At 41.5% G+C, this 12,684-nt stretch overlaps 1 pseudogene across 1 annotated transcript; it reads left to right on the top strand.

The window, feature by feature from the left end:
* Positions 1 to 1,655: 1,655 nt before the first annotated feature.
* LOC308631608 (pro-neuregulin-3, membrane-bound isoform-like) lies at positions 1,656 to 2,467 on the top strand (annotated as a pseudogene). Its single transcript has one exon. The product of its transcript is annotated as a pro-neuregulin-3, membrane-bound isoform-like (transcript).
* The last annotated feature ends 10,217 nt before the right edge of the window (positions 2,468 to 12,684 follow it).

The following is a 12,684-nucleotide window of genomic DNA, read 5'->3' as shown; positions in this document are numbered from 1 at the left end:
CCTTCTTTCTTTTCTATGCCACCCTGAGCGCCAGACAGGTACCACGTTGCACCTGAGATACAAGCACTCAGGTGCCTGCCTACACCAGGGAAAGAACCGGCATCGGAATTTCAGATAACCAACCCAAATCGTTTTACATTTTTCTCTCAAATGTGCTTGTCTTGTGACTTGTGTACCTGTGCGCACATATACATTTAAAGAAAAAAAAATCCTTTTTTTTTTTTTTTTTTTTTAAAGGCAAGTTATAAATGGCTTGGAGAGATCTGACAGGTCTGATCGCACAAAGGTCTTCTGCTTCACCAGCATTCCTCTCAGGAACTCAGAGGCAAAGGTGGCTCTGCATCCCGCACCCATGGCACGCAGTTAGGCAGCGGATGGCACAAGCACCCTCCCACCCGTACACGCCCCCAATCGTTCGCCCCACAGCGTCAGTCTCTGACCCCCACTGGATCCGCGCAGGAGACCTTCTCACAATCGGTCGGGAACTGCTTTTGCCACACATCGCCAACGGGGTTTTGCTTGGATCATTTATTTATCTTGTGTGCATTAAGAAACCACCATTAGGTGTTGGTGGGAGGTGCTACTCTGCCCGAATCCCAGCCCGTCCGCCGCGATTCCACACACACACACCCGCACCCGCCTGGCTGTCAGAGCCCGCCTGGAACCGCCTTTGGCCGGGGATCTGCCTCGCTCGGGACCCCCTGACGCGTTCTCCCGCTTTTTGCTCCCCAAGCTCGACCCGGCTGCGGCGCCTTAGCGTGATTTTGAATTCTCTGCCTGCTTGTTGGGTTGCTCCCGCGGGCACCCTCTTGCGCCCCGGCCCCTGGTCGTGGCACTGGCAGCGTCTCTCGCTGGAGTTTGACTCTCAGGCGGCGGCGGCAGTGGCTGCGCGGAGCCGCGAGCGGCGGGAGCGAGGCGAGCCCGGCCGCTCGCCCTCCGCGCTGTGCTCGGATTGGTCTCTCCCGGAGAGTGCTGGCCGAGGGTTGGCTGTGGGCCGGGTGAAGAACAGGTGCACCTCACCGCCGGGGCTCGCCGAGCAGCCGCTGAGGAACGCGGCGCGCCGGGCTAGGCGAGCGGCGGCCAGGCCGGCCCCCTGTGTCGGAATGCGGTCCACCGGCGCCGGGTACCCCGCGGCCAGCCCGCTCGGCCTCTGAAGGCTGGGCGCGGCCCGGCGGCGGCGCGGGCGGGCGCCCCAGGGAGCGGGCCGGGCGCGGCGCCCCGAGGATGCCGGCGCGGCTGGAGCGCACGCAGGCGGCGGGCAGCAGCAGCAGCAGCGGCGGCAGCGACAGCAGTAGCAGCATCAGCGGGCGCGGGGCCCCGGCGCACAGGAGGCTGCTTGGCAGGCTGCAAACGCGCCCCACAGCTCCCTGACCGACCGGCGGCGCCGGGGGGCCGCTCTCGCCCCTCTTCCGCGATCCTCACCGCCCCCTCCCCGGCCGCGTCCCCTCCCCCGCTCCTCTCCTCCCCGCCCGCCGCCTGCCTCTCGGGGGGAGGGGCGTGGGGGCAGGGAGCCGATTTGCATGCGGCCGCCGCGGCCGCTGCCTGCGCCCGAGCCCGCCGCCGCCGCCGGAGCCCGCGCCCGCGCCCGGCCCGCGCGGCCCCATGCCTCTGGCGCGGCCCTCGGGGGGGGGCGAAGGTGAAGACCGGCTCCTAGGATGAGTGAAGGGGCGGCCGCTGCCTCGCCACCTGGTGCCGCTTCGGCAGCCGCCGCCTCGGCCGAGGAGGGCACCGCGGCGGCGGCGGGCGGGGGCCCGGACGGCGGCGGCGAAGGGGCGGCCGAGCCCCCCCGGGAGTTACGCTGTAGCGACTGCATCGTGTGGAACCGGCAGCAGACGTGGCTGTGCGTGGTGCCTCTGTTCATCGGCTTCATCGGCTTGGGGCTCAGCCTCATGCTCCTCAAATGGATCGTGGTGGGCTCCGTCAAGGAGTACGTGCCCACCGACCTGGTGGACTCCAAGGGGATGGGCCAGGACCCTTTCTTCCTTTCCAAGCCCAGCTCTTTCCCCAAGGCCATGGAGACCACCACCACCACCACCACTTCAACCACGTCCCCCGCCACCCCCTCCGCCGCCGGCGCCGCCTCCTCTAGGACGCCCAACCGGATTAGTACTCGCCTGACCACTATCACGCGGGCACCCACTCGCTTTCCCGGGCACCGAGTGCCTATCCGGGCCAGCCCGCGCTCCACCACAGCACGGAACACTGCGGTCCCTCCGACGGTCCTGTCCACCACCGTCCCTTTCTTCAGTAGCAGTACGCCGGGCTCCAGACCCCCAGTACCCAGGCGATGCCCTCCTGGCCCACTGCGGCATATGCTACCTCCTCCTACCTTCATGATTCTACTCCCTCCTGGACCCTGTCTCCCTTTGAGGATGCTGCCGCCTCTTCTTCCTCCTCTTCCTCTTCCTCCTCCTTCTCCACCACCACTACACCAGAAACTATCACCAGCCCCAAATTTCGTAAATAAACACGCTGTCTCAACTATAATTTACTACCGAGTTTCCTTTCTGCTCTCCTGCTGTCTTTCCCCTTAGCTGCCTGTCTTTAACACCCCCCTGCCCCTCCCCGCCATCCCAGGTTTGGGGCAGAGCATGGAAGATGGTTCCAACTGGTCACACGGAGGGTAAAGGCGTCGGCCTGTTGTGGGACTGTGTGTGGAGTCTGGGGGATGAGAAAGAGAGGTAGATCCTCAAGCTCCACCGGTCCTACTTTAGTGGGTCCCAAATGAGAACCGATCTCCCAACTCCTTTCAAAGGGTTAACTCCAGTGTGATCCCTTCTCACTGCAGACCTGCCGGCGAGCTCCCGGATCCGGTTCCTTTAGAGGGTTGCGGAGGGAGGGTGGGCCTTCCCCAAAGCTCCCAACCCTTTCCCCGCCCGCTGCTGGGAAGGACAGGGACAAAAGCACTCGCAAATTGACCGAGGGTAAACCACAAAGGGAAGTTATGTCCCATGGGGAATGGCTATTTGTTGGGGGTGTTGATAGAATGTAGGGAAGACGCTTCCAGCCCAGGCGGGGACCTGGAAGGGTTAATTAGAAACCATTGGGGGAGGTAGGGAAAGGAGAAGATCCTAGGCAAAGGGCTAAACTGATCACCCCTCAGCCTTTTGGTAGCTATTCCAAGGTACAGAAATTGATTGTTGGATTCTGTGTCCACTGACTGTGAGTTAACTAGACGGATATATGAAAGGAGCCCTGCAGAGTTGCCACCTCTAGGGTTCTAAGGTCCTGTGGAAAGAGAAGGGTCCCCCCCCACCCCAATACACACTTCTGCCAAGCGTTAGCTTTTGTTCCTTTCCCAAAGGTGGGGTGTGAACCTCATCACCTCTCAGTTCCTGTAAAATATAGGCGGTCTGGGACAGAGTTCTCTGCACTGGAGGGTGAGAACATCCAACGCTTTTGAAACATGTCACCCTTAGGAGGTAGCATGTTCATCCTGGGTGCAATTGGTGCCAGTACTGGCCAGATTACCCAAAGCAAAACAGCATCTTATGTTTTGGAGGTGTATATTTTCTATTTTTATTAACGTTTTAGGTAGCTAATTGACCTCCCACCCCCACCCCTCACCTTATTCTTACTCTAAAGAATTCTCAGGAACCTTTTTTTATCTGACTATTGATCAGGGTATGGGAACAGTTTGTGCAACTTGTGAAGTTTATTTAGGACAAACCCCCAGCATGCCAATTCAAGTTCTGTGCAAGCCTATTCTGCAAAAACTGTCAGGTTATGCTGTCTTGATACTGTATTTCTGTTTTGAGCCCTAACATCTGGGGAAAGAAAGAAAGTGCTCATCATTAACTCTTCCGTGCTGGTAAAAACACCATCTTTGCTTTCAGTCATCTGGTAATTTTTCACATCACTTACCTGTGATCTTACCAAGGGTGTTATTTAACCCTTGAAACTTTTGTAAAAGATAGGATTTGTGTACTTGTTAGTAAGTTCCAGAATCAAGTCCTTTTGCCTATAGTCTGCTATGGGGGGGGGGGCGGGGGAGGCTAGCAGATGAATTGGGAGACAGGAAGGAAAGGGGAAGGAAGGAATCTGACACAAGCCAGAATGGCAGTAGAGCCAGTAACTTGCAGCTCTTCTCTGCTTTGGTTGAAGCAATCATTTCTAAGAGCACGTTTTCTCAGGAGGTGCTTAGAGACTCCTTTTAGCAAATCTAGCTTGAGTTTTGTGGAGGGATAAAGGATTTGCAAGTGTAGTATGAGCATATTCAATGGATTGAAAATAGGTGTCTATCTCTCTGGAAGACCCCAGATTTTTTTTTAATCCTTTTGATGCAGTTGATATGAATAATGGAGTGTGGGTATACTTCCCAACCTTGTGTGTATGCGAGTGTGGAGAGATGGCACATGATGGGGGTATTTCATGTTCTTAGTTGATTTCCTTTCATTCCATTCTTGGGAGGTCTTTAAAGAAAAGCCCAAGGTAATTATTTCTGCCTCTCTGTGCTCTCTTTCTACATCCTGTAGTAGGGAATGGCAGCCTTTTTAATAAGTAATGATTATTGACAGGGCTCTCTACCCCAAGGAAAAGAGGGGGAAAAACCTGTAAATGGTGTCAGTGTTCACTAGACATATAAGCAGTATTTGCTTTATTTGTAATCTGACGTTTTCTCCGTTTTAAACCTTTAACAAGAAGTTGAATTAGGGATAAAACCAAGTATGCAAATCCAGCAGAAATTGACCTGGTTTGCATACATCAACAAGGAAAATTTTAATGAAAGGTTTATTATGTAGTTTCCATAAAAATGTAAGTTTAAATACATAGGTTGTATAGTAATTTAAAGAAAAAGCATAGTTTAATTATTTTTTTTCATCCAAGACTGCAGGATGACTAACAAAAGAATATAAAGATTTCATTCAAGGGATTATCAGCACTGCTGCTGTAGGCTGAATTATTATCTGAATATCTGACATTCATATTTTTTTTACTTGTTTTGATTATGTCACTAAAGTTCCCTGGAGAGAAATTTCCTTTTTCCTGGCTTCTGTTTTTCTTTTAAATGAAAGTCATGGATGGTGCTGTGGCACCTGAGGACAGATACAGAAGATGCTCTATTTTTGTGAGACTAACCCACAAATTCTTTAATGGCCAGAGTCTTGGCTCTTGAGTTGAACATCTCAAGGCTTAAAGAATAAATTTCTTTGTGTTCATCTTCGAACAATCAGAAGGATCTTGTGTGTAAAGGCAGCAGTGTAAAGGCAGCATAGCTCTTTGAAGTGGAAGAAGCTTGTTCACTAAGAATAAACACACTTGCTAATGGATAATAGGTTCCTTGCAAGCAAAAACTACTTTTGCAGAGAGGAAGGTTCAGTGTAGAAGACTGTTAATAATTTTGTATAGAATTGAAGAAAAAATGATTTCACTTATACAGCAGGAGGATGAGAGCTTAGAATTTGATTCTTGTTTCTGGAGCCATGATCTGGACCAAAAGTTTCCTGCATGTCCCTGAAATCTCTTGGTTTCTCTGTAGGCCAGTACTTGCCTTCCCTTCAGAATCTTTAAAGACAAATATCTTAAAAATATTGCTACTAGGTGATTGTTTTTCTCAAAGTCTCTTTGAATCATTTTGTGTCTGAGGTGTATGTTAGTTTTCAAATTTTTCAAGCTAAAGGCAGGACACTATGTAAGGGAGGACACTGATTTTTGTCCAGTATACAAACGGCCTTTCTATTTTCTAGCATTTGGAATTGTATTTTTAAATTAGAAACATTTTCACAGAGTTGCTAAAGCCAGTGGAGTCTTAGAATTCTTTTACTCAGCTGAAAGCACTGCTTGGCATGTAAAAGGCCAGAGTCACCAGCTAAATTCAAGTACAAAGACAAAAAGCACCTTTTAATGGGCTATTTTTAGGGTCATATTTGGAAGGTTTTATGGTTATTTCCAATGAATAATATTCCAAATATTGAATAGTATTTAGAAAAGAAATGAATGTAAATGGATCAGTGAAGTTTAAACAAGATATGGAGACAATTTTCATTTACTCAAGTCTATTTAAATAAAACTTTACCCAATCGCACCTATTGCAATTTTTAAAAGCATTGATGACATCAGTAATTTTCCTGTTTATTCTTTCCAATATCTCCACTCCTTCACTTCAATAAGAATATTCTTGGTTCTTTTGTAAGGAGGCTCAGATGTAATTCACTTAAATAAAGTTACCCTGAACCTAATGTTCTGTCTATAGGAGTCAAGGCCTTCAAAGGAATTCCAACATAGAGGGTACTGACCCCAATCATGCATAGTAGCCAAAGTGAGAATATTGAAAGCTGAAGATCAATATTTCTTATGCAATCCAGTTGTGAGCTTTTTTATGAGTGCTTGCTGCTATTTGAGTATGGTTTAATTTCCTTTGGCCTTAATGCTGGGATTATGGGACTTTTCTGCTTTAATCAGTTCACTGTACAGTTTTGCTCTTTGGATACTTAAGTTGAATTTCATAGTTCAACAATAGTAACAACAATAACAACAACAAAATAATAACCATCACCACTACAACCACAGAACAAAACCAACAATAAAAACTAGCAAGGTTAGACATAGGTTGGCAAGACTATTTTGGGGGCTCTTTGAGTTTGGTCTTAGTGCAATAAGATAAAGTGGTTTAAACTTTCTTCTTGAGGTGATTTTGCTAGTGAAGAGTCCCTTTTGAACGTTTGATTTGTGAATCCACATTTGTATTTGTGCTGTTTTCCTGGATAGACTTTAAAATACAGTGTTGATCCACAAATGTTTAAGAAGAAAAAAAAAATCAACAGAAATAAACAAATTTTGTCAATTTTTCTCACTGTTACTAAAGAGCTCAGCTTTTCTAAATCTAGACTGGGTCACAAGCAGAGTTTTATTTTTTCTTTTCTTTTTCTTTTCTTTTTTTTTTTTTTCAGAGTTTGAATCAATGCCATTCTGGGCAATCCAGTGTGCATAGGAACAAAATCTCTCCTCCCTTGTGGATCTTCCCAGCCCTTCCTTCTGGTCTTACCACAATAAAAAGAAAACCGATTTTCAATTTATTTCTTTGGTAGAATTGTTTTTTCTCATAACCGCTCATATTCACTACCAAGCATATCTCAATATTCTATCTGGGTTGTCGAAAATGGAACATGAAAGTTGGCCCTGAAATATATAAGAGCAAGGGAAAAGTCATAAATCTAAGTCTTCAAAATGCTTTGGAATTGCTTCTGAATAGGACTGAAATTCATCTCGAATTCTTTCAGTCTGTTTTTATCTTCAGACCTGTGTATTGGGCAAGGCACAGCACTGGTGTTACCTTGACAAATACCACTGTTTTGAGATTCTAGAAACTCTACTCAACTACACCTAGGAAAGCTCCAGAACCGGTACACAGTGAAGGCAGAAGGCAGGAAGGCACTCAGTTTGTAATGGACTCAACTTTGTAATGTCAGAGTGAAAGCATATCCAGGAGTTGTTTCATATTCATTTAAATTATAAGGAAGTTTGTATTTCTTCCTTTCACTACTTGTTCACTGAAGATTTTATGCACTTTTGATTTTTTAGACCTTTATTTCTTAGCCTATAATACCAGCACTACTCAATAAATTTTCTTTGTCTTAATAACTTCATGTCATTTCAAGTTATTTTAAATAAATTATTCCTTTGATAAGAAATGTTAGACTGCTTAAGTTGATATAGAAATTTTAAAATAATATTTGTTTAGGTAATTGCTTAAATGTCTTGGTGCTTTTTATATTTAAAAAAAAAGGGTTCTATAAACTTGGTGGAAGACTAATAGCTATTTATTTTCCCACGTAGATTGGCTTACAAATCATGTAACTTTTGATGTCACTTATTATCTCATTCTACAACACAATTGTATATTTGAACATAAGCTGTTATATATGTTTATATAGTTCAATTTTCAAAATTCATGGCATGCATTATAATTTTTTACTTCATTTATTAAACATCTTTTTGGAGGACTTGAAATGCTGGTAGTGAATTGTTTGATTTGAAAAGTTTATATAGTAAAATTTCCTTAAAAAGGAGAGTATTTACATAAAACTTAACCTTAACAGTATAGATTCTCTCATATCTTGACCTAAGGCTAAGACATTTTTCTGAGTATGTGTCTACTGGTTTAATTTTAGCATTTTTAATGCCATTCTTCTGTTTCTTCTTTAAAGGCATTAGTGAAGGAATCTGCATATAAATGCAGATTATTCACAGACATTATAATATATCCATGCCCTGTAAATCTTTCATAGTTTTTTCCCCATATCTTTTTTTCCCCAGAGTCATTTTTTTCTCCTCTTTTTCTTGTGTTCTTTCTCTTTCTCTCTTTTCTTCCTTCTTTCTTTCTAAAAATACAGAACAACTCATCTTTTGGATTTTCTTCAAAATATCCAACTACAGTTTTAAAGAACCACAGTTATCTTTCATTCCCATAAATCATTGGTGTATACAATATTTAACTAAATTTCATGATAGCCAAAACAACTGGCATAAATAAGGTTATTACCCCAACTGATGTAGGTAAGCAAATAACTCAACTGGCAGCTGCAGGGAGGTATAGGCATTTTTGCATCCTTCCTGGTGGTTATGTCCTGTCCTGTGTCATAGTTTCCTCTAAAGCAGTGGAGAAGGGAGGTGGTGACAACAAGTTGTTTAAGGAAAGTTAGTTCAAGAAATTGTCATCTTCAGTAGGTAACATTATTGAAAGTGGGTATTAGTCCTTACTATATTTGTTAGGGATTTTGCTAGAAGATCAACAAAGATACCTATAAAACACAAAATAAAAAGAACAAAGCAAAAATACCAAAAACCTGTGTTCTTGTATTGTATGATAGTTGAGTAACCTTAAAAAGTAGATTCATTCTCAGAACTTTAACTTCCTCCTGTGGGATCATGAGGGTGATGCCAATAACACCCACTCCCAAAAGAGCTCATTAACACTACTGTTTTTATAGCAGTGAAATGGGAAGTGGGTAGACTGATTATTTTCATCCAAGAGCACATCAGGCCATTGAATTTAGTTGAAATATTGGGACTGGTTTGCTCCCCAGCTTCAGAGATCTTTCATCACAATGAGAGATTGTTGCTCTTTTATTGCCCTGGTTCTCTCTTGTGATACACCAAAATGAGGTATGGAAATCTACCTCAAGTCAGCTTTGAAGTTTAGTTCCAAAAGGTAGCCCACTTTCCCATTAACAATATTTGCTTGTTAGATATTTGTAAAAGCCTCATTTGTGTATGTGTTTATCACAGAGAAGAACCAAAATTTGGGGGTAAAATCAGTGAGATTGCTGAATGATCTGGAAATCTGAAATCTACAGAAATCTGAAGATTCTTAGTGAAAGAAAGAATGCCCTAAAGCCTCCCTCCCCTTTGTGACATTCCTACACAATATTATTATCATTGGGTCTTTCAAACTTTGGATAGAATTTAAGCCAAATATCTTTTTTTTCCCTAGAAATAGCAACATTAACATTTCAAAAACATATATCTGCAGGTTACACTTCATCCTGAAAATTATTTCAAAGTATTACATTTTGTGTGATTATAAGTTTTTTTTTTTTTTTTAAAAAAACAGGTTAGGGATTGTACATAAAACATATATTACTTTTCCTGAGCATAAGATGTGATTAGTCAGAAAGTAATCTGCAAAACTGTATTCTGTTAGTAAGCTTAATAACAGATGTTTAGCAGCCTCCAATAAGATTTTGTCTTTTTGTCTTTGAGGCCTTTTTTTTTTTTTTAACAGGTGATAGGGTGTATCATGAATGCAGTAGGGTCTACGAGAACATTTTCAAATTTTTAAGAAAAGGAAATCTGAGTTCCATGCAACTACTTTGGCATAAGCACTTCATAGGCAGGGTTATGAGAATAGCACCAGTCTTTTGCTATTATAACTGAACATATTTCTCTGCCCCTTAAGATAACCTTCCCAAGGTTACCTACAACCCAAATCATGATTGTCTGGTGAATTGCCAGGGAGTTGGAAATTCACTAAAGGAAAAAAAAAAAAAAACTCACACCCTCATCATTTTAGAATCACATTCTCTGGATTTGTGAATCTTAAATTTTACTTTTAAAAGGAAGGATTATTCACAGAATCTCAGGATTGGAAGGGACTTGAGAATTTAGATAATAATAAAAATGAGAGCTATGGGGAGTCTTGCTGTGTGCCAGGAATTTTTTTATCTGATTTGTTTTTTAAATACAGATTCAAAGACAAACATATATAGACCTGTGGCACATGCATCCCTATCTTAATCATACAGATAATGGAACTGGACTTAGAGTGGTTATATACTTTGTCTAGGACATGAATAATGTGCATAATTTGGATGATCAGGAAGATAGGCAGATTGTGCAGATAATGGTTCCCAACCCAATTCCTAATCCATTGATACAATGTTGCCATATCTGTGGTCATTGCTCCTTTCAATCTCTTACTATACATAGTGACATTTGATATTATAAATTCATAAATGACACATCTGGTCTAGTAAAAGAGAGCCTTTCTGTGTATTCTGTGATATCTTACACATATAATACCATCCTTGTTTCCTGAGAGAGCCTTTCTGACTGCAGAAATTGCCCTAGTTTTCAATCCAAGGAGAAGCTCTGGAGATGTTTCAACAAAAGAGAAAGAATGTGTTCCTTTAAACTTCTTTTTCTTGTAACTTTATTGAGGTATGACTTATAAATAAAAATTGCATGTATTCAATGTGTACATTTTGATGAGTTTGGACATACACATATACCCATGATACCATCAATGCAATCAATGTGCAATACTAAATATACCCATGATCACCAAGAATTTCCTTGTTTTTTTTTTTTTTTTTTTTTTTTTTTGAGGTAGGCACACTTAACATGAGATTTATCTAAACATTTTTAGAAATATGCAATACCATATTGTTAACTATAAGTACTATATTATACAACAGTTTGCTAGAAATTTAGCAAAAATCCTCATCTTCACACTTCTATTCTTTTGTATTCTTAACTATTTTATCCTATGATTGCTTGCAGGTAATTCAATATAACACTGACAGAAAATTGTTACAGGCTTTATTTCTCTGCTTCCTAAAATTCAGTCAAAATTTTCTTCTCAGCCCATTCCAAATGTATTTTTGATTATAGCAGTTACTGCATCATATGCTGAGACTGATCAATGGAAATGTGTCAGGGAAGATTTGGAGTGATAGCCTTCCATGGCTGTAGTCACTAAGATGTGGGCCCTACTAAGGAAATGATGGGAGTTTCATCATACGCAGTCTTCTCCAGAACACCCCAATTCCATTTTGGAGCCAGACTGCAAGATTCCCAGGATTGACTGTACAAGAGTTCTATGAGGAGTAATATTGATGAGACTCTGATATTGTGCAAAGGGAATACCCCAAAGTAGACTCTCTCATTGTTAGTTATTTGACATTTTTGTATATTGAAGTTCTTTTTAGTTAAAAGAAGAAAAGTTGCTGTTAGTTAAGTGAAATATGATTGGAATCGATACTTTTGCAAACTTACAAAAAGAAAATGGAAACCAGTGAAGTAGCAAGTTTACATGATAGTGTTTGAATAGCATGCTCAAAGATAGGAAGATTGTAATGTCGAGAAACTGGTATATGAAAAAAGGCCACAAAGAGTAACAGCTATGTTCATAAAGAAGAGGGGCAAAAATTTGCTAACCCAAAGTTGTTGTACATATAAAAAAAGTTTTTGTTGGCATGTTGACAACATTTAGAGACTCTAGGAATAAAAAAGAAAAATAGGGTACAGAAATGTTTATATTAAATGCTATTTTGACTTAATTCTGTTTAACCGACTCTTTAGTATGTTACTATTTTATATTTAATAACTGACAAATGCTTATGCTGTAATGAATAGTCACAAATGGGAAGACTTCTCCCTTCACTAAACCAGAGCTGTGTTTAGTGTAAGTTATGTCAGCCCCAGAACCTGTTTATGTTGACTGTTCTTGGTGCTATAATTAGGTATTGTATTTAAATATTATGAAAACCAATGAATTGATTGTGGTTTCTATTGAAACTAAGTGGATTGCATTGGAAATACTCCATAAAGATAAGCCACTTCAAAAATTGATTATGCAAGCAAGTGAAGATATATTGATATATTTATAAGAAGGCTGTGCTTGGGTTGTTTTACATGTGGCTTTAATCCATCTCTCTGCAATGAATAAACTGAACCTGAAAAATCACAGCATACATTGTGTGTATGGTTTTCCACAAGAAAAACAATAGATATTTACTCAAGGAAAAACCTTGAAATATGTAACAAGTATTTGGCATTTATGTGTATTAAATCATGTACATTTAAGGTTAAATATAATAAATAATAAAATAGATTTTTATTTACATAATAAGTATTATGAAATCATTACATTTTTGTAATTTTAAGAATATTGGAAAATATTTATTATATACCTAAGACTTTGGATAGAAAATTAAATAGGATGTGGATTATATTAAGCTATGTAGATTAACAGATTTAATATATAGTAACTAAATTCAAAAAAATTGTTGATTATTTCTGGATTGTGGAATAGGAATGATATTTAATTTATTGTCCTTTTTTTGGTATTGGCAAATTTTTCATTAGTGGTCATGAGTTCTCTCTAATTCAAAGTTGTAAAACTTTTGAAAAAGTAAAGAATAATCTCCATGGATCAGTTGAATTATTGGTCTTGCTTCTGTG

Source organism: Spermophilus citellus, assembly GCF_964194105.1.
Source record: "Spermophilus citellus genome assembly, chromosome: 12".
Lineage (NCBI taxonomy): Eukaryota > Metazoa > Chordata > Mammalia > Rodentia > Sciuridae > Spermophilus > Spermophilus citellus.
This window is presented reverse-complemented; position numbering and strand designations above follow the sequence as displayed.